Genomic DNA, 22,385 nt, shown 5'->3' on the forward strand with positions numbered 1-22,385 from the left:
CATGTCGTAAGATCCACAAAGAATTTTCGCAATGCACCAGAGTAATGGTAAGTAAATTACCTTGGTGTCCATCTCCACAGAAGCAAACACCCATCAGTACTAAATCTTGCGTTGGAAAAACTACTCAATTCATCTTTTATTCAAAGAACTGCTGATCTTCCCCTGTACCTTCACTGTATCAATATTGTAGCATCCCCATGACTATTATGCAATCCCATATTTTTATGGTTTGTGAACATGACCTTATATAATTTTTGTGCTGGATTTGTTTTAGGGTACTTTAAATTCTCAAGACTGAACGATAAATGAATAGATTTAATGAGCTGCTGATTGGTGCTACATGTAATGTGTATTTTAAAACAACTTTATATCGAGCAGCTCCTATAAACTACATCTTGCAGATTGACTGACTGCTCCAGTCTAGTTCTAGATGCCACTGCTTAATTGATATTGTCAGGCATTGAATATTAAGGGACTGCCTATAACTGATGGGAAACATTAACACTTAGTGAAAACAGAGAATGTCTATAAATGTTCATACTGTAAAATTATAGACCAGGCATAAAGCATTTGCAACCATTCAGAGTAATAAGATCAGTAGAGTACAAGACTGAAGTGTTATGTTGAAACTGTACAATACTCAGGTCAGACCTTACCTTGAGTCCTGCATTCAGTGCTGGTCATCGATCCACTGGAAGTTTTGTAAAAAAAAAATAGTCACAGGGCTGATCATAGTTTCAGAGTACTGAGCTATAAGGAAAGGTGAGAAAAACTTGAACTCTTCAGTCTTGAGAGGAGGTAAATGAGAGGGGGTCTCATTGTGCTATATAAGAAACTAAGTGGAATAGGTTAATCTGGAGTGCTATTTCAAGTTAAGCAATGATTGTAGAACAAGTGCTGCAGGTACAATTTTCCTTTTTCACTTGTCACAATTAACAAGAACTTATTGATTTCAAGTCATTGTTTGACTATCGATTGTATGATTAAGAATCGCCTTTAACACGGTGATTTATAAAATTGTTAATATGATAACCTTCAACTGCCACTAGATGTCTCTGAGACAATGTAAAACTGGTCTTCACAAGAGAACCTGTATGATGCAATGACAAAGAGTGGGGAAGCAAGCTTGAAGCAGCTTTGCTTGGATTATTATAAGAAAAAACTGGGTGGAATTTTTAATATTAATTCCTAGTTAAGAGATACTGATGCGGGTTTCATTGTTTTGGTGCTGTAGGTTCCATTCATTTTTTTAAATGAATTCTGCGTGACCCTCCTATTTCCTCTCCTGCTAACCCCCACTATCACCTTCAGCTGGGCTAATGGGATGGTGTCTGAGCCATGGAGATTTAGTAAAGAGACAATGGGCAAACATTTATTTTATGTATATTTTTGTACATAATTATACATTGTGTGACCTTGATCAATAATTTTTACAAGAAACAGATATTAATATCAAACAGACAGTGAATTAAATTACATTTCACACACAATACAGTTAAATGTCGATATTGCAAACTTGTGGGGATGAGCCGAATTAACACAACATCACAGTAAGGACAGCAGCTAAGAGTCTTGTGGGTTGAAAGTGCACTATGTGACACGATATTATCCGCTATTTTATTGGGTTACCTGAACACATTAATGTTCATAAGCTAGTATTGTGCAGTGTGATTGCATCCCATCATTTTAATTAAGATTTAATTGTAGAAACACCATAAAAGAACAAATCTGTCATGTGAGTGCTGTGCTATCCAGTCTGGGTCAAGACATTTCATTTTCAAATGATCAAATATTGGTTTCACAACTCTGAAATAAATTACTTCTCTTTTTTAATCTCATTTTATTTTATATAGAAGGTTACACACTTCGAGGGGGTTTATTTCAGCAATGATGCCATGGAGTTGGGCTTCAAATTTAGGAGACTCAATTTACCTTTTTTGGAGAATTGAAACCATCACTGGCTTAACCTGAGCTGCCTCCCTGCCCAGATGAAGCTGAGAATGTGCATGTCAAGGTCTCAGAACTGCTGAGCCGGTATGCGATGGGCAGCATCTGGAACATATCGAGAAAGTTTCTGATGCTTTCTCTTCCCACAAGCAAGATGGGGAGGCTGTTCCACCTGTTTAGGTCAGCAATATAGTAGAAAGATGGGGGAAGGTTTTTCCTGCAAAGAGCTGGGAGTTTGGGTATAACTACTATATCTAGTACTTAAAGTCAGTCTTTGTCCAGGCAAAAGGATAGCCCCATTGTACTTAAATGGGTCTCTCCTGAGCAAGGACCACACCCTCTGTTTGAGGAGTTGAGCTTGTAGCCAGGTAGCTGGAGAAAGTTTTGAAGGTTTGCAAGAACTTGGTGAGGGAAGCAGTGCAGATTTTGGGTAAAAGTTCAACAGCTGGAAGGAGCTCTTTTCTTGAACTGGAGCACTCCACATGATGTCATTGGAAGTCATAAATGACTTTTCAAGAGTTTTTGCCAAGTTTACAAATTGTATTGAGCCTAAAAGGTTTTTATTTTGGGGGGAAGAGGGCACCTAATAACTCAAATAAAAATAAAACCTAACTTGTACAAGTTTCATGGGGAGCTGCAGTACCCATAAGAGGTTAACAGTTGGATGGGTTAAGGTACTAATATTTCTTTTTTTTTGGAGTGCATTGTGTAGAAAATTAATCCCGTGGTTAATGATTTCAATGCACTTGTATTTTAATCTTCTCATTACTCACCCAGTGTGACATTTGGGTGACTAACGTGGGAAATCAAACATTTTACACCTGGAAATGTACCAAGAAAGGTCAGCTCTTTTTGCATCAGGGTCTATACATGTCTGATTCAATCATTGCTCTAACCCTAGAAAGTGTAGAATTCCAACATACCATTCTCCTTCTTTCATTGCAGAATTTCTGTCCTTGTAATTTGATTTTTTTAACATATCAGTTGTAGTTCGCAATCCTTTAGGTTTTTCTGGCAATAGATTTCTAAAAGTGATTCTAACAGTCATATTTGCTAATGAGGAAATTGAAATATTAGGCAGGAGAAGTTAAATAGGCAACAGTTATTATAAGAGAAAACTCCTTAGTGATAAAGAAAATCTTAACCTGGTCGATAAAATATAAAATATCTGCCATTTTAGCATATATTTACTTCTAAAATATATTAAAAATCTTGTGTTTGTGTGCACTTCCTGTCTACAAAACCTTATTTCATGGTGTTATGAGTTTGTCACATTTTTGTGGAAACTGCCCAAGTGATACTGTTACTCTCCCACCAATGGTGGTGCTGTAGCACCAAAGTTGTCCAAATAACATTTCAGCCTCTCTTACAGGGAAACTCCTGTGATCCAACTAATTCTACATCACTGCTTCCCAAATTGCCATACGTTTTTCTATTTCCATTATCCTCTTTGCTTTGCCCCAACCCCTCTCTCATACCCCAGGAACATTTTTTGTTGAGTGTTTCAATCTTTTCATAAATTAATAACTCGAAGTGTAAAGTATTTATTTCTTAAGTTACATTTACATAATGGACACCGTTGTTTTTCATCCTCTCTTCTTTTAAGATTTTCTTAATAACTAAGGAATTTTCTTCAGAAGCAACAAAAGGTTGTTTCTCTGAAACTTTCCATCTTAGGTCTTGGGGTGTCTGTACTGATGTAGAATTGTATTGCTGACCATGCCTGTTGCAATTACTATTAATTATGCTTCACTGTAATTCACCTGCTATTTTATTTTAAAAGTGCCTTTCCCTCACTTCAGAAGAGTTATTTTTTGTGGAATTTGCTGTAATCCTCTATGGATAGGGTTCCATGGCCATTGGATGCTGTCTGGTACCTTGATCAAGTGACTGTATATCATGATAAAGTAAACCAGATTATTACTTCATAGTTACCCGGGAAAGTAGGACCAGAGCACACTAACAGAAATTAGTTCAATAAAAGCTAGTGGACAGGTACAAAAAATAATTAAAAAGGCTAATGGAATGTTGGCCTTTATCTCAAGAGGGCTGGAATACAAAGGGGTGGAAGTTATGTTACAGTTATATAAAGCTCTGTTTCGACCCCTTTTAGAGTACTGCGTTCAGTTCTGGGCTCCACACCTCAGAATGGATATATTGGCCTTGGAGGGGGTGCAGTGACATTCACCAGAATGATACCAGAAAGGCTAAAAGGTTAAATTATGAGGGCAGGTTGCATAGACTAGGCCTGTATTCCCTTGAGTATAGAAGATTAAGAGGTGATCTAATTGAGGTGTTTAAGATGATTAAAGGAGTTGATAGGGTAAATAAAGAGAAACTATTTACTCTCGTGGGGGAGTCCAGAACCTTAAAATTAGAGCTAGGCGATTCAGAGGTGATGTCAGGAAGCACTTCTTCACATAAAGGGTAGTGGAAATTTGGAACTCTCTCCCCCAGAAAGCTGTTGAGGCTGGAGGTCAATTGAAAATTTCAAAACCGAGATTGATCGATTTTTATTAGGCAGTGGTATTAAGGGTTACGGAACCAAGGTAGGTAGATAGAGTTGAGTTACAGATCAGCCATGATCTAATTGAATGGCGGAACAGGCTCGAGGCACTGAATGGCCTACTCCTATTCCTATGTTCCTATGTAAAAGCAAATTTAGAATAGATATCAGGAGAAACTTCTTTATTGAAAAAAATCTTAAAATGCTTGAAATAATCTACGAAGCAAAAACATTGAGGTTATTCTCAATCCAATTAGATAGCATAATGGGAGAGCAAATGTATCAGATAAGGTGATCCGTGTATAATACAGGCCCTCAAAATTCCATCACAAGAAACAAAAACGCCAATATAAGATGAGGGTCAACATTAAAAAAATTCACCTTTGCGTTAGCTGGATTCCAGAAGTCCATTTTCTTTCTGCCCTTTCTCATCTCAACCTGCACATTCCAATCCACCGTTGCTCCGATCCTCTAGCATATTTGTTGATATTTGAATTGCAACTCTCCCTCCAGACATCAGTCTAGGGTCCCATTGCTGGTTTTTATGTCGCCATTCACTGTATCTATCCTGTTGGCCTGTTTCCGAGTTTAAATCAGCAGTGAAAGCTTGGACTGACGTCTGGAGTTGGGAGGGAAAGTTGGCATTTAAATATCACAGCACTGGAGGAGCAGAGCAACAGCTGACAGGAATAACTGACAGTAATAGCTGGTTCGAATGTACTTGGTATGGTACCGATGCCAGGTCCACTGTCTCTGGTGAAACTGCGATGAGAAACAAACCGGGAAGGAAATCTGCAGGAGGATTTGACACAGATATAAATTGACATCCTTACTTTTAATCCCAAACCAGGGCATACATTTCCAGTCTTGTATGCGGTACTGGAAGATGAGGGCTGATGAGGGCTCAACCCTAACTTTTCTTATGTTCTTAAATATTAAAGGAGGATTACAATATCAAACTTAAAAGCCTAACAGGTCTATTTTTATTGCCTTGTGTTTGGTAAGCACTGTGAGTCAATATGCTGAATAGTCACAGATATCTTGCCAGCTGTATTCTACAATCATAGAATCATAGAAAGGTTACAGCGCGGAAGGAGAACATTGGCCCACCGAGTCCGCTCCGGCTCTATGCAAGAGCAATCCTGCTAGTCCCACGCCCCCGCCCTATCCCCATAGCCCTGCAAATTTTTTCCTTTCAAGTACTTATCCAGTTCCCTTTTGAAGGCCATGATTGAATCTGCCTCCACCACCCCCTTGGGCAGTGCATTCCAGATCCTAACCACTCGCTGTGTAAAAAAGTTTTTCCTCATGATGTTCAACTATGTATAATTATAGAGAAATCATTACTGTTTTTTCAAGGCTTCCCAGTGACCTGATGGGTAAAGGCACCACCTACTTGGTATTAAGCTGCACAGACCAGAAGGCCCCAGGTTTGAATCCCAGTCAGCATTGAGTTAACTGATTTCACCTGGGGTGTTTGTACGTTTACTGCAATAGGATTAAATGCCCCTGAGCTAAAGAACAGAAAGTCAACTAGAGTGTCCATTCTTGATTGATATTCAGTGACCCTCGGTTGAATGTTTATGTATGTGGATGTTGGATGAGGTCAGGGTCAGCCCAGGATGCCCCCTAAGATCGAATTGTGTGCTTATATTTACTGTCTAGATTCACACATGAATTATGGTCACTTTGGGTTCAGAGTGCACCCATGGAATCACTCGTCAGTAAAGGTTATTGTCTTCTTTGGGGGGCGGGGGGTGGGGGGGGTGGTGGGAAATTTAAAAAAAAGGTATTTTGAAAGCCAGTAGGTATTGAAGTGGTTAATTTTGCATCCATGTAAACATAGAAAATAGGAGCAAGAGTAGGCCGTTCAGCCCTTTGGGCCTTCTCCGCCATTCAAAATGATCATGGCCGATCATCTAACTCAGTACCCTGTTCCCGCTTTTTCCCCAGATCCCTTGATCCCTTTCGCATTAAGAAATATATCTATCTCCTTCTTGAATACATCTAATGACTTGGCCTCCACTGCCTTCTGTGGTAGAGAATTCCACAGGTTCACCACCCTCTGAGTGAAGAAATTTCTCCTCATCTCTGTTCTAAATGGCATACCCCGTATCCTGAGACTGTGACCCCTGGTTCTGGACTCTCCAGCCATCGGGAACATCCTCCCTGCATCTAGTCTGTCTGGTCCTGTTAGAATTTTATATGTTTCGATGAGATCACCTCTCATTCTTCTAAACTCTAGTGAATATAGGCCTAGTCGACCCAATCTCTCCTCATACATCAGTCCTGCCATCCCAGGAATAAGTCTGGTAAACCTTCGTTGCACTCCCTCCATGGAAAGGACATCCTTCCTCAGATAAGGAGACCAAAACTGCGCACAATACTCCAGATGTGGTCTCACCAAGACCCTGTACAACTGCAGTAAGACATCCCTGCCCCTGTACTCAATTCCTCTTGCAATGAAGGCCAACATACCATTCGCCTTCCTAACTGCTTGCTGCACCTGAATGCTCGCTTTCAGTGACTGGTGTACAAGGACACCCAGGACTCGTTGCACCTCCCCTTTTCCCAATCTATCACCATTCAGATAATAATCTGCCTTTCTGTTTTTACAACCAAAGTGGATAACCTCACATTTATCCACGTTATACTGTATCTGCCATGTTCTTGCCCATTCACCCAACTTGTCTAAATCACAATGGAGCCTCTTTGCATCCTCCTCACAGCTCACATTCCATCCCAGCTTTGTGTCGTCTGCAAACTTGGAAATGTTACATTTAGTTCCCTCATCTAAATCATTGATACATATTGTGAATAGCTGGGGCCCAAGCACTGATCCCTGCGGTACCCCACTAGTCACTGCCTGCCACCCGGAAAAAGACCCGTTCATTCCTACTCTCTGTTTCCTGTCTGTCAACCAATTCTCAATCCATGCCAGTATATTCCCCCCAATCCCATGTGCTTTAATTTTGCACACTAACCTCTTGTGTGAGACCTTATCAAAAGCCTTCTGAAAATAATATGTTTATTATAAATATATATATTCACGGGCTGAATGACCTATGTTTTTTTTTATTCGTTCACGGGATGTGGGCGTCGCTGGCAAGGCCGGCATTTATTGCCCATCCCTAGCGAGATTTTTACAACTGAGTGGCTTGCTAGGCCATTTCAGAGGGCAATTAAGAATCAACCACATTGCTGTGGGTCTGGAGTCACATATAGGCCAGACCAGGTACGGACGGCAGGTTTCCTTCCCTAAAGGACATTAGTGAACCAGATGGGTTTTTACAACAATCCGGTAGTTTCATGGCCATCATTACTGATACTAGTATTTTAATTCCAGATTTTTATTTAATTAATTGAATTTAAATTCGCCAGCTGCCGTGGCGGGATTTTAGTCCAAGCCTTTGGATTACTAGCCCAGTAACATAACCACTATGCTACCATACCCTTGTTCCTATGCATGTGATAGCAATAATCTCCCTTGCTATACTTTCAGCTTTTCTTTATGATAATATGGCAATAAAGTTGCTAAGTGAACTTTTGAAAATTATGCATTCGAAAAAATTTCTTTGGGGAAAAGTTGTTTTAAAAAAAAATCATCTTTCATATGGATAAAGGCTGACTTGTGCAAAAAATTCCCGGTAGTGTTGGCTGTGCTCAGAACAGCTTCCTTTGAAGATTTTCAGAGATAATATGCGTACTTGTAACTGAGACCTGCTTACATACCCATTGGTGATATCTGCTTTCTACTTTACATATTTGCATTTCTGTCTGATCTGGGAAATTCCCACAAGACTCAAAGGTCGCACTGCACTAAAGAGGCAGAATTCTGCTATATGGAGATACTGTAATGGTTCTACCATTTTTTTTACAGCTTGACCTTTTTGATGGTCACAGGAATATCATCTCATAACTATATATCAGTTTTTTTTTTAAATTACAAGGATTAGGCACTGGAGCTGAGGCATTTTACTGTTTGAAAGCAGAAGAATGTCCCGTGTATTTTGTTTTATTCGTTCATGGGATGTGGGCATCGCTGGCAAGGCCAGCATTTATTGCCCATCCCTAATACATTAGTAACAAATTAAATGGAACTGAGGCTGATTCCACCATACAGGCAAAACAAAAAATTCATGCAAATAAAATTTGTTTACATCCAATGTGCACCTTTGGTTATTTATAACCTGTGTATGTCATGTACATGCAAATGCCTGTGACATTAGGAAGATTTCTGTATCTCTTTCGTTACAGTGCTGTAACAGGCAGAGTTACAGAAGAATCTGTCGTTCCTTACCAAAATACAGAATGAAAGTATGAGATGAATTGTCCATGACAGCAGGCCAAGTTGGTTGATCTGGAAGTTTGTTGGGATATGGGAGCCTTGTTCTAACTACTATTTGAATTGTACCTGATCAAGGAATTAACAGATACTATTATGATCATGCACCAGCAATGTAGATGAGATATGCACACATTTGGGACCAGTTTCAACAACATGATTGTGAGGAATTCTTCTTTAAAGAAGAAAGAAAGACTTGCATTTATATAGCGCCTTTCATGAACTCAGGGAGTCTCAAAGTGCTCTACAGCCAATGAAGTATTTTTGAAGTGTAGTCACTGTTGCAATGTAGGAAATGTGGCAGCCAATTTGCGCACAGCAAGGTCTCACAAACAGCGATGTGATAATACCCAGATGATCTGTTTTAGTGCTGTTGGTTGAGGAATAAATATTGGCCAGGACACTGGGGAGAACTCTCCTGCTCTTCTTCGAATAGTGCCATGGGTACTTTTACACCCACCTAAGAGGGCAGACGGGGCCTTGGTTTAATATTTCATCCGAAACACGTGACCTCTCACAGTGCAACACTCTCTCAGTACTGCACTGAAGTGTCATCCTAGATTTTGTAATACCACTACATCTCCTACGAATACTGCCAATAGCATCTGGGCAAAGCAGAAAGTAAAATCAGATGCAGTTTGACAGGGGTGTTCATAACGAGTATTTGAAAGAGTCAAAACGCTATTACTCGTACACATGTTGGCAACTGTAACAGAGAAACTGAGTACAGAAAATCGAAACCACCCTTAGAACCTGTAAGAAAAGGATGCTAAAGTAGTAGGAATTGGAGAGAGGTTCATTATATGTGTCCTGGCATAGGATTTTATTAATTCTGAAAATATTAAGAATCCAGAATCTACTTTACAATAATCAGCATTGCAGGAAATCATTTCTGCAAATGTTGAAAGATAGAAAAACCATGGACATCTTGGAAAATGAAAGATTATTCATCAAGGATTTTCCTTTTGAAGTTTGCAGCATTCTTTCAACAGCAGAATTTTCAGAGAATTTTAAAACGTCAAGACAACACCTAGGAACCAAAGGAAAAATTGGGCTGGAAATTGCTTTAAAAAGAACGGTGAGCTCAATAGCGCTCAACATTGTTAGTGGCCAAATGAAAGAGCAGGTTCCGACATTCGCACATGCGCAGACAAATGCGGAAATCCGGAACTTGCTCTTCCTGGTTCGCTGCCAATCTGATAGGTGCGCCTTAAAGGGATATCACCGGCTGCAATCAACAGAATCCAACAATCAACGGACCAACATCAACTTGCTCTTCTGCCCAGCTGGAAACTAACTAATTACGCCACAGAACAGGCACGCTTAAATATACCAAATCTAAACTAAGTTTTAACAGCGTGGTAAGTCTTAATGACTGCTAAACAACTAAAAATTAACTTTTAAAAATGTGGAGTCTCATTACTCTTTATTTTAACTGTTTTTGAAATTATGTTTCTATACAAATATGATCAGTATTTATTTTTATTTTACTAGTGCATAGCTCTTGCACAATAGTTTTACTATTTGTTTTAAATTAAAGGGGTATTGTCATCAGGAATGTTTTGGATTGCAAGTGAGAAATTGAAATTCCAGTATGCAAACGCAGGTCAGTTCTCATAAATTTTACAATAACCTTGTTTTTGAACAGTTATTAGTGTCTGAATCTTGGAAGTTGTTCAAAAAAAGATTATTTATAAAGTTAGCAACAAACTTGCACATTAACCTTGAATTTCCCCAAAACTCACTGATCTTTGTAGATACCCATCTTTACCAGTTCATGGCAGTAATACTCATGGTTAAAATCTGAAGTACAGGGGGATCTCCACAGGATTGTATTGTATTTTTCTCCTGTAAGTTACAACCTCAAGACTTAACGCTCTTCTAAAAGTTTGGATTGTTGCAGCGAAATCTAAGGAAATTATTTAAAATTGTAATTGTAACGGTGTCTCATTTTGTAAATGGTTTGAGCATCGAGCGTGTGTTATGTTAGGTGTCTGCCCCCACTTTGCTGCCCTCGAGTTTCCTTAGGCTCCCCAATAGTACCTCACTGAGCCTGTACCAGTAGTAGGCACAGGCCCATGGTTACGATGTAAAAAAGGTGGGAAGGAGTATTCCCAGCCCTCTGCGTCATTTTCCTCATCCTATGTCCATCGTGCACACCAGAAGAGAGGCACCTGAAGCAAGGGCCTACACCAGAACCCCTGCCAACAGCGAGACCTCCGGGCAGCCCAAAGGAAAAGGAGACAGGTTTATGCTTTCTTTGTGGGTACTACCCCCGCCCTCAGTGCAGACTAAAAGCTGCAGGGATCTTCCGGATGCCTCTATGTGGGTATGTACAGGAGAGCTTTGTTCTATTTATGTAACATTGTCTACTTTCATCCCGCGCTCTCCCTGGTTTGCTGTCAAAATCCGAGTCCATGCCTTTATCACCTCAAGGTTAGACTTCTCTAAAACTCTTCTGAGCTGAAGACTGCTCTGCAAACATTACAACTGGTTTAGAAGGCTCTGTCTCACCTTCACAAAATTCTACACTTCTGTCATCCCTATTCTTTCCAGTCTCAACTGGTTCCTCATGCTCTTGCATCCAAACTTGCCTATGACCTCACCCCACCTCAGTGATCTCCTCAAGCTACATGTCTCTGTACACACCCTCTGCTCTTCTGACACTGGGTTAATCCTTGTCCACAACAAGCATTTTGCCACTACACCTCTGCCTCTGGAATTACCTTCCTGAATCCCTCTGCCTTGCCAGCTTCCTCCCACTTTTAATCACCTCTTCAAGATCCTTCTCTTCCATAATGCCTGCAGCGACCCACCCTAACCCTTTCCTTTTTCCCCTCTTATTCAGTGTGGACTGTCTCTCTTTCTGAATGTAATTCACTTCAAGGTGTCTTTCTTTATGTAAGGAATGCTGTACAAATGGAAGTTTTTCTGTTGGAGGAAAATCAGATTGTCCAGATGACTATTAACAAAGATGTCAACCACTATAAACTATTCACTTGTTTGAAATACTTCAAGGTCAAAACTAAATGCAAAAGTTAAACAAGTAAGACAGGAGGCATGTTTAAAGATTTCTTTTTAACATCGCGTGCTTAATGCATGAATGCTAAAATATATTAAAAAATCTTTCCAATTTTTTCCACTATATGTGGCACTTCCTTGCTTGCCACAGAAGTACAGGATTCATTTGATTTTCAGTGGTTCTCAGGCACTGATCCATCTTCTGTGCTCAACGTCTACAATGCCAAAAGCGAACTTCCCTGATACTTGTTTAAAATTGTTAATGTTCTTTCTACTGAGTGTTTTACTGCTAAGTGTATTTTTTTTAGGAGAATAAGGGAGAAATTCTGCCGCCCTGCATTATTTGGGTGGGCGGGAGGTGGGATTTGGGGCAAAACACGGTTACACTGCTACTGATTTTTTGATTGTACAAAATTCTGCTGCAAATTGAGGTGAACACTTACACCGTCAGCTCCTTTCATATAGATGTCACAGCAAGAGGTGGGACTGGTGTGGTGTCATCATCTGCTGGAATTCCTACCAGTTCTGCCTCCCTTGCCTCCAATGGGATGTACATTCGGGTGACCTGATAGAGATCTCTAAGATTATGAAAGAGTTTGATAGGATAGATGTAAAGAAGATGTTTCCACTTGCAGGGGAGACCAGAACTAGGGGCCATAAATATAAGATAGTCACTAATAAATCCAATAGGGAATTCAGGAGAAACTTCTTTGCCCAGAGAATGGTTAGAATGTGGAACTCGCTACCACAAGGAGTAGTTGAGGCGACTAACATAGATACAGTTAAGGGGAAGCCAGATAAACACATGAGGGAAAAAGGAATAGAAGGATATGCTGATAGGGTAAGATGAAGTGGGGAGGGAGGAGGCTCGTGTGGACCATAAACACCGGCATGGACCAGTCGGACCGAATGGCCTGTTTCTGTGCTGTACATTCTATATAATTCTATGAACACCTGCATGAAGCATGCTAGGATATAAGCCTGGTGGAACTGGGGCTCAAAGTCATGTCAAAGACCAGTTTGTCTCTGGCAATTGATTGTTGTTGGGGAAACAACAAATTCAAAATTCCAATTTAAATTTTCTTTTAAGATCTCCAGCAAGATCACTTCTCCACACTGAGATGGGCTCCTCAATTGCACCAAGAAAGGTGCGCATAATAGGTTAATGCCACTAACCCTGGGATTTGGAACAAGGTCAGGGACCCAGCCACGGGACAGGCGGAAGCTCCACGCAATCCCAGCTCTGCCCCCAGGAGGCTGCCACAAGAGTTTCTGGCCTAACAATTCTGACCAGAGATAGTCAGGTATACTGGGTGCTTCTCTGCATCTCCAACAATACTTTGGTACTAGGTGATAAGAGGATATAAAATGGCTTAGTACCATTCCAGACCTGGTTTTAATGTGCAACAATATCAGGAGGTGACACAGTCTATTCATACAACAGCACAGCTCATACTTCATCTACTTTTGAAACATCAGCACAAATGGTCAGAGCACTTGACAAGCTACATGCAAATAAAACTCTGACTATTATTTTTGTTTAAAGTACTTAAGCCTGCCAATCCAATTATGAGATGCAGGGAAGTAATGACAGATATATAGAGTGGGAGAGAGGTGCAAATAGATAACCACACAAAGGCGTAATGATGGAGAGAGATGGAAAGGTAAAACAGTAATGAGCATCAGCGCAGAGTGGCAGAGAGACACAGAAATAACCACACAGAGTGGTGAAGACACAAAGTGGTAGTCACATACAGACAGGTAAATAAACGTAAAGAGGTAGCGTAGACACAAACATAAAGAAAGATAAATAGAAAGAGAAAACAGCAATATACGCCAAGGTTTAAACCAAATGCACGTAGACAGAAAGAAAGAGATAGATGTATATGTAAATTTGATCAATTTGAAAATGCGCCATCAACAGGAATTTCTGGATGGCCTGATCATCGATGTACTGTTTATGTTGAAAGGGGGTTGAAATTGAACATGGTCCTGGACGCAAGATAGATGGAATTGCATTGGATGCCCGTTAAACAACACATCAGATATTCAGTCCTATTGAAGTTAATGGTACTGAGTATCGGGGACGGGGCTTATAACGGGCGACCGATGCGTTTCCGCTTGTTTTGCGTCCCCGCCCATTTCCAATATTACCCCGCCCACACTGGTGTGCGTCCTTAAATGTGTGCTGGCATCAACATCTCATCACATCAACAGGCCATCACATCACAACTAACTGGAGAAGTAGAAACTAATGGCAATGTATCTACCCAGGTTTTATAGCAGTCAGCACCCGAAATTGCAACCGACTCAGTGAAATTTGCAGATTTCTTGTCGCCATCTCACTTAATGAACTGCATATGCTTCCAGTGTGCCAAAATTAATTCTAAAAATAAAGTGAATTATAAAATAATCTCCATCTGTGCCTGTGTGCCGCATGTAAGCATATACATGTGTCCATACATAGCTTATTTTCCCCGTTATGCAGTGACAGAAAGAGTTTCAAGAAGTTTCAAGTTAGTTTTATAGACTATGAGAAACATTTCCATCAGAAATTTTAAAAGTATTTTGTTTTTGATGAGACTTAACCAGCTGGACTTTAAAGTGCTGGGATTAAAGTTTACAAAGATTTTAGCTGGAATTCTGGCAGGCAGCGTGCCAGCAGACAGCTATATAAGGAGCAGCATATTGCGTGCCAACGAATGGACAACCTGTAAATGGAAACAGTTACTCATTTGTATTCTTCTACCTACCACTTTGAAACACTGCTGGTTTATAGGATCCATTTAGGTTGGAATTGCTGCTTTATAGCCACGATTCATAAGCAATGAATTATAATTGGATTAGCAGATGTAAGTACTTTAAACAAAAATAATAGTCAGAGTTTTATTTGCATGTAGCTTGCCAAGCACGCTGACCATTTGTGCTGATGTTTCAAAAGCAATGCAGTTGTATGAACAGACTCTGTGTAACCTCCTGGTATTGTTGCACATTAAACCAGTTTTGGGATGGTACTGAGCCATTTTTATATCCTCTTATCACCGAGTACCAAGAAGGGTGAATGTCATTAGTTATCCTATAACCATTATTTGGAACCATGTCAACTTAGAAAACAAAACAGCCCTTTGTGAGTTGGGTAAATCTGTTATAATAATCCATGTTGATAAGTTTTTACTGTATTTGGTTAGGGGGAAGGGTTTTTGGCTTCAGATCCTTATGAGCAAAACATCTATGTGGTAGGTTTCAGTTACAAGATCTCACAGATAAAAGTTTGATTGTTGATGCTACTGTATTGTTATCTGCAGTACTGACAACATTTGCTGCAGCCCTTAACTAGTTAAGTGTGTGATAGTTCCACGGCCTTTCTTTTTACAATGTCAGTGCAGCTGTTGTCTATGTGCAGTGACTGGCTGCTGGCCAATACCATTTACTGCACTCACTGGGCTTGAAAGCACAAAGATCACACTCTGTCGCTAGCTCAGCAACCTGAGGACCTCCTTTTAATAAATGAGCCAGAAGCACATCTGTACTCAGCTGTGGCAAGCTGCTGCACAGCAGGGCCCGTCCTCTTGTGTATCTTTTTTTTAAACAGGGTGAAATGGAAATGAGTGAATCAATTAATGCCATGCATTAGCAAAATGCCAAGTTTTATCATTTCACCTAACCCCCTGTAATCAATCTACTTTATCAAATGTATCTGATGAACTACAAATCAGTTTGAAATCTTCCCATTCATCCCCTTTGGACAGCAAAAGTGCCATCCGAGGCTAATATGTGCACATCTGCATTTTTGCAGCCTTGAAAGGAATGAGAAGATTTACTGTATCAATGGGGTAAGCCAGGGAAATTAGTAATAGGAAGTGCTGCTGTGCACTGCAGTTCCTGAAATAAGAGGAGAATACAGTAAACACCAGGCACTAATGGCACTACATCCAGGCCTCCCATTTTCTGGGGAAATGTACCAAAAACAGAGCAAATTTCCTTACGTCGATAGGCACGGCAAGTGGCATGAAATTCACTTCTTCAAATCGGCGAGTTGCCAGTGGAGGCACGACAGGTGCCAGCAGCTCACCCAGATAATACTGTTGAGGCCCGAGGCCCAATTTTGGGCCATTGTAAACAATTTTACAACACCAAGTTATAGTCCAACAATTTTATTTGAAATTCACAAGCTTTTGGAGGCTTCCTCCTTCCTCAGGTGATTTTGGGCCAGCCTTGGATGAATTTACACCCTATGTATTTTAATAAGAGAGACCTGACTAATATGCAGCATGTTTTTCTCTATGAATCTAGTTAACTATGCACTCTATGAATTTATTAATTGTGCATAATGTTGCGTACAATATTTAATACATACCTTAAAACTCTATTAATTGTCTCTAACATCGTCAAAAGCTCCTTGTCTGCAGCATCTGTTCCTTTGTCAGCTGTGGTTCAGTGGGTAGCACTTTCGTCTCTAAGTCAGAAGGTTGTGGGTTCAATTTCCACTCCAGCGACTTGAGCACAAAACCTAGGCTGACACTCCAGTGCACTACTGAGAGAGTGCTGCATTGTCTAAGGTGTCATCTTTCGGATGAGACATCTACCCTCAGAAGTGGACGTAAAAGATCCCTTGGCACTATTTCGGAGAAGAGCAAGGGAGTTTTCTCCGGTGTCCTGGCCAATATTTATCCCTCAACCAACATCACTAGAATAGATTATCTGGTCATTATCACATAGTGCAAATCGGCTGCTGCGTTTTCTACATTACAACAGTGACTGCACTTCAAAAGTAATTCATTGGCTGTAAAGCACTTTGGGACGTCCTGAGGTCATGAAAGGCGCTATACAAATGCAAGTCTTTCTTTCTTTCCTTACCCTTCAAAAATGCTGTCATTACCCCTCCCCTCAACAAGACCAACCTCCACCCTCCATCCTCTCTAACAGCAGTTAACTATCCCTAAACTCTCTTTCCTCTTCAAGGTTCTTGAAAGTGTTTCCCACCCATATGCCTTTGTTCAAGTCAACTGTCATTCTTTTCAATAAATTTGAACAAAAGTTTCTTATTAAATCGCTCTCAAACTTTTTGGGTTGGGCCCCACAAAAAAATTCTTAGCTTCTTGTCCTTCTCCAACTAACAATAATGATAGTTGTAAGTCCCCTTTACTTTTGTTTTTCAATCTTCACCTCCACTTATGTTTTTCTCTCTCCTTTATTGTTTTGCTTTCTCTCTTTCCTTCAGTTCTGTCCTATTATTCTTCACTTCTGTTTCTCTCTCGCTGTCCACCTCTATTTCTGTTTCTCTCTCGCTGTCCCCCTCTATTTCTGTTTCTCTCTCGCTGTCCCCCTCTACTTCTGTTTCTATCTCGCTGTCCCCCTCTACTTCTGTTTCTATCTCGCTGTCCCCCTCTACTTCTGTTTCTCTCTCGCTGTCCCCCTCTACTTCTGTTTCTCTCTCGCTGTCCCCCTCTATTTCTGTTTCTCTCTCGCTGTCCCCCTCTACTTCTGTTTCTATCTCACTGTCCCCCTCTACTTCTGTTTCTCTCTCGCTGTCCCCCTCTACTTCTGTTTCTCTCTCGCTGTCCACCTTTACTTCTGTTTCTCTCTCGCTGTCCCCCTCTACTTCTGTTTCTCTCTCGCTGTCCACCTCTATTTCTGTTTCTCTCTCGCTGTCCCCCTCTATTTCTGTTTCTCTCTCGCTGTCCCCCTCTACTTCTGTTTCTCTCTCGCTGTCCCCCTCTATTTCTGTTTCTCTCTCGCTGTCCCCCTCTATTTCTGTTTCTCTCTCGCTGTCCCCCTCTACTTCTGTTTCTCTCTCGCTGTCCCCCTCTACTTCTGTTTCTCTCTCGCTGTCCACCTCTACATCTGTTTCTCTCTCGCTGTCCCCCTCTACTTCTGTTTCTCTCTCGCTGTCCACCTCTACTTCTGTTTCTCTCTCGCTGTCCCCCTCTACTTCTGTTTCTCTCTCGCTGTCCCCCTCTACTTCTGTTTCTCTCTCGCTGTCCCCCTCTACTTCTGTTTCTCTCTCGCTGTCCCCCTCTACTTCTGTTTCTCTCTCGCTATCCCCCTCTACTTCTGTTTCTCTCTCGCTGTCCCCCTCTACTTCTGTTTCTCTCTCACTGTCCCCCTCTACTTCTGTTTCTCTCTCGCTGTCCACCTCTACTTCTGTTTCTCTCTCGCTGTCCCCCTCTACTTCTGTTTCTCTCTCGCTGTCCCCCTCTATTTCTGTTTCTCTCTCGCTGTCCCCCTCTATTTCTGTTTCTCTCTCGCTGTCCCCCTCTATTTCTGTTTCTCGCTCATTCTCCTCCTGCTGTTTCTTTCTCTCCTCCACTTATGTTTCTCACTCTCTCCTTCGCTTCTATCTCTTTCCCCACCTTTGTTTCTTAGCTCCCTTCGGGTTTCTCAGGGATTGGACCTGAAAATGAGAACAGGGAAGGGGGGTTTAAAAGTAGCATGGAAAGCAGGTTTATAAAAAGAGCACGGTGAGGAGGGCTTTAAAAAGAGCACAGGGAGTGGGAAAGTGACAGGTTGCCTTTTACTAAGTGTTGACCAGGACTGTCCTAATTAGTCCAGGTGTTCATTGGCACCAGTGATCTCATTCAACTGTAGAAACATAATTTGTTCTAGAAAAACTATCAGAATTCAGGATCAGTGACCGAGCCCTGATGGCATGCATCCAAGGCTGTAGAAGGAGCCCAGACAGGAGATAGCAGAGGCTCTGGCCACTGTTTTACAAAAGGTAGTAGTACAAGTAGACAAGGCCATTAAAAGATTAACAGAACCCTTGGTTTTGTATCTAAAGGCATACAATACAAAAGCACGGAGTTAATGTGAACTTGTACAACATTTTAGGTTGTTTACAGTTTTGGAGAGACTTGAAAAGTTAGGGGTTTCTTCTCTAGATCTGAGAAGGTTACGGGATAACCTGATAGAAGTCTTTAAGATTATGAAGGGTAAGGAATATAAGGTAAATAGTGGTTGGCAACATGGTAATGAGCGGGCATAAATTTAAGATAATCACAAAAAGAATTAAAGAGGAGGTAGAAAAAAATCCTTTACACAGAGGATGGTTAGAACATGGAATTCTTTGCCATGAACCATTGTTGAAATGAAGTCTATCAATTCTTTAGATAGTTGCTTGAAAAGGAGCAATATTAGAGGGTATGGTGAATTAGCAGGAGAATGGGATTAGTCAAAGTGACTCATATGGAGAAAAACACAGACTTGAAGGATCAATTGGCCAGTTTCAGTGCAATGATTCCTCCAACCCTACGCATAAGCATGCGTCCACAGCTCCACCTTTGTGTCCAGGCTTTCAGTGATTTTGACCCTATACTCTGGAACACTTCCACACTGCTACTCTATCCACTCCTTCAAAACCTCCTCAAATCTGTCTCTGAAATGCCTTGGGAAGTTTTACTGTACTAAAGATGCTATGTTAAAATATAGTGTTGTTGATACCGCATTAAGAAAGAAATTAATATAGGTCCTTTTCACAACCTCAGGACGTCCCAAAGCACTTTACAGCCAATGAAGTACTTTTGAAGTGTAACCACTGTTGTAATCAGCCAATTTGCGCACATCAAGGTCCCACAAACAGCAATGTGATAATGACCGGATAATCTGTTTTTGGTGTTGGTTGAGGGATAAATATTGGCCAGGGCACTGGGGAAAACTCCCATGTCTTTCTTTGAAATAGTGCCGTGGGATCATTTACATCCACCTGAAAGGGCAGGTGGGGCTTTGGTTTAACATCTCATCCGAAAGACAGCCCTCCGACAGTGCAGCGGTCCCTCAGTCCCGGCACTGGAGTGTCAGCCTGCATTATGTGCTCTAGTCTCTGGAGTGAGGATTTGAACCCAGACCTTCTGGCTCAGAGGCAAGAGTGCTACCAACTGAACCATGGCTGACATCTACTAGTAGATCATGGCAAGACTTTTCCCGTGGACTACAGGTTCATGTCTATATTTGGTATACAAGGTAATTGAACTTTAACAAAGTGCGACCTATTGAATGAACACCTGTTTCTGCCCGATATACCTAGTGTGTTTAACACGCTGTAAGCGGAGACTTTGTAATTGACTGCAATGGAAATTGGTTAGCGTTTTTTGGCCAATTTAAACAATTGCCCGATTTAAATATGGGCAGTTTAAGTAGTGGGGACAGTATGATGCTTTAACTAACTTCATTTTTCTGGTTCTCGTTTATTTCTATTTAGCGATTTTCACCTGGCCTATTTCTTTCCCCCAAACCCATCACCTAGTTACTTAGTATCTGCGCTAATGGAGCCGGTGGGTGTTGGGGGGAGGGGGCGGGGAGAGAGCGAGAATTGAACTGAGTAAAATGAATTTGATTAAGTAGCATTTTTGCCCAGTGTACAAGGAAGGAGAAGAAAAGGAGAGGTCTTTGAAGTATTTGTGACAGATAAGGAGAACAAACAATGACTTACCTTCTGTAAGAAATGTTTGAATATTGAAATGAATCTGTCATCAGATGTGATGTGATTGCCCCAAGTTCAGCCTCCGGATAAAACTCACAGCCTTAGATTATAACAAGATATCTTTGAACTTCACTGCTATTTTTGATTTTAAGTAAAACTGCATTTAACATTACTTTTTTTTTTATTCGTTCACGGGATGTGGGCGTCTCTGGCAAGGCCAGCATTTATTGCCCATCCCTAATTGCCCTTGAGAAGGTGGTGGTGAGCCACCTTTTGGAACCGCTGCAGTCCATGTGGTGAAGGTTCTCCCACAGTGTTGTTAGGAAGGGAGTTCCAGGATTTTGACCCAGCAATGACGAAGGAACGGCGATATATTTCCAAGTCGAGATGGTGCGTGACTTGGAGGGGAACGTGCAGGTGGTGTTGTTCCCATGTGCCTGCTGCCTTTGTCCTTCTATGTGGTAGAGGTCGCGGGTTTGGGAGGTGCTGTCGACGAAGCCTTGGTGAGTTGCTGCAGTGCATCCTGTAGATGGCACACACTGCAGCCACGGTGCGCTGGTGGTGAAGGGAGTGAACGTTTAGGGTGGTGGATGGGATACCAATCAAGCGGGCTGCTTTGTCCTGGAAAACGTCGAGCTTCTTGAGTGTTGTTGGAGCTGCACTCATCCAGGCAAGTGGAGAGTATTCCATCGCTTTTCTTGCCACTTGGAAATAAACTGTATTGCATTCAGATGCATTCACACTACATTCGTAGCATTGGCCTGAAGCATCTTTGCTTTGTACCAACAGTACTGCATTTATAGTGTAAATCTAACCAGATACCAGAGTGAAGCGGGCTCAGACTCCCAGAGGGAAGCAGTCTCGTACACTTCACTTAGGAGTTAGTTTGGGGTTTGATCCACAAGTTACACTGCGCAAGTTAGCATCAGTTTGAAGCTTTGCACTGGTGCTGGAATTTGTCATGTGAATGCACTGTAACTGGATCAGCTGCTCCACAGTTGGATGTTGAAGTGTTTGTTTGAGCTGATCAACCTCCTTTGTAGAATGCCACACATTTGGCTGTTTACAGAAAAAGAGGAGCGCTGTAAAATGAAATATAATACCGACTTCTGTTGTCCTGAATAAATTTCATACACAACAAATCAATTCCTGCCAGCAAAAGGCTGAAAATGAAATATTTGCTGTCATCATTGGAATTCCTTACTATTTTAATCTCTGCTTTTATGAGGCATTTTCTCTTGCCCCTTTCGTGACCTCTTTGCTCGCTGTACAATTTCTTAACCAATTTCTTTTCTTCTGGACAAGTGCCTAATTTCCACTCCGTGATAGAGAGAGAGAGCGAGATTAAAGCCATAGGAAGCAGAGAGAGACTGAGAAGACAAACATACGAACATATGAAATAGGAACAGGAGCAGGCCATACGGCCCCTCGAGTCTGCTCCACCATTCAATAAGGTCATGGCTGATCTTCAACCTCAACTTCATTTCCGCAACCCCCCACCATTCTCCATATTCCTTAATTCCCTTAGAGTCCAAAAATCTATCGATCTCAGTCTTGAAAATATTCAATGACTGAGCATTCACAACACTCTGAGTGAAGAAATTTCTCCTCATCTCAGTCCAAAATGGCCGACCGCTTATCCTGAGACTATGCCCCCTAGTTCTAGACTCTCTAGCCAGGGGAAACAGCCTCTCAGAATTTTATGTTTCACTGAGATCATCTCTCATTCTTTTAAACTCCAGAGAGTTTGGGCCCATTCTACTCAATCTCTCACCTTAAGACAACCCTCTCATCCCAGGAATCAATCTAGTGAACCTTCATTGCATCACCTCTTAGGCAAGTAGATCCTTCCTTAGGTAGGGAAACCAAAACTGTACACAGTACTCCAGGTGAGGTCTGACCAAAGCCCTGTACAATTGTAGCAGGACTTCCTATCTCTTGTACCCCAATCCCCTTGCAATAAAGGCCAACATACCATTTGCCTTCCAAATTGCTTGCTGTACCTGCATGTTAACTTTCTGTGTTTCAGATACAAGTACACCCAAATCCCTCTGAACACCAACATTTAATAGTTACTCACCATTTAAAAAATATTCTGTTTTTCTATTCTTCCTACCAAAGTGAATAACCTCACATTTCCCCACATT

This window comes from Heptranchias perlo, chromosome 26, assembly GCF_035084215.1.
Source record: "Heptranchias perlo isolate sHepPer1 chromosome 26, sHepPer1.hap1, whole genome shotgun sequence".
Lineage (NCBI taxonomy): Eukaryota > Metazoa > Chordata > Chondrichthyes > Hexanchiformes > Hexanchidae > Heptranchias > Heptranchias perlo.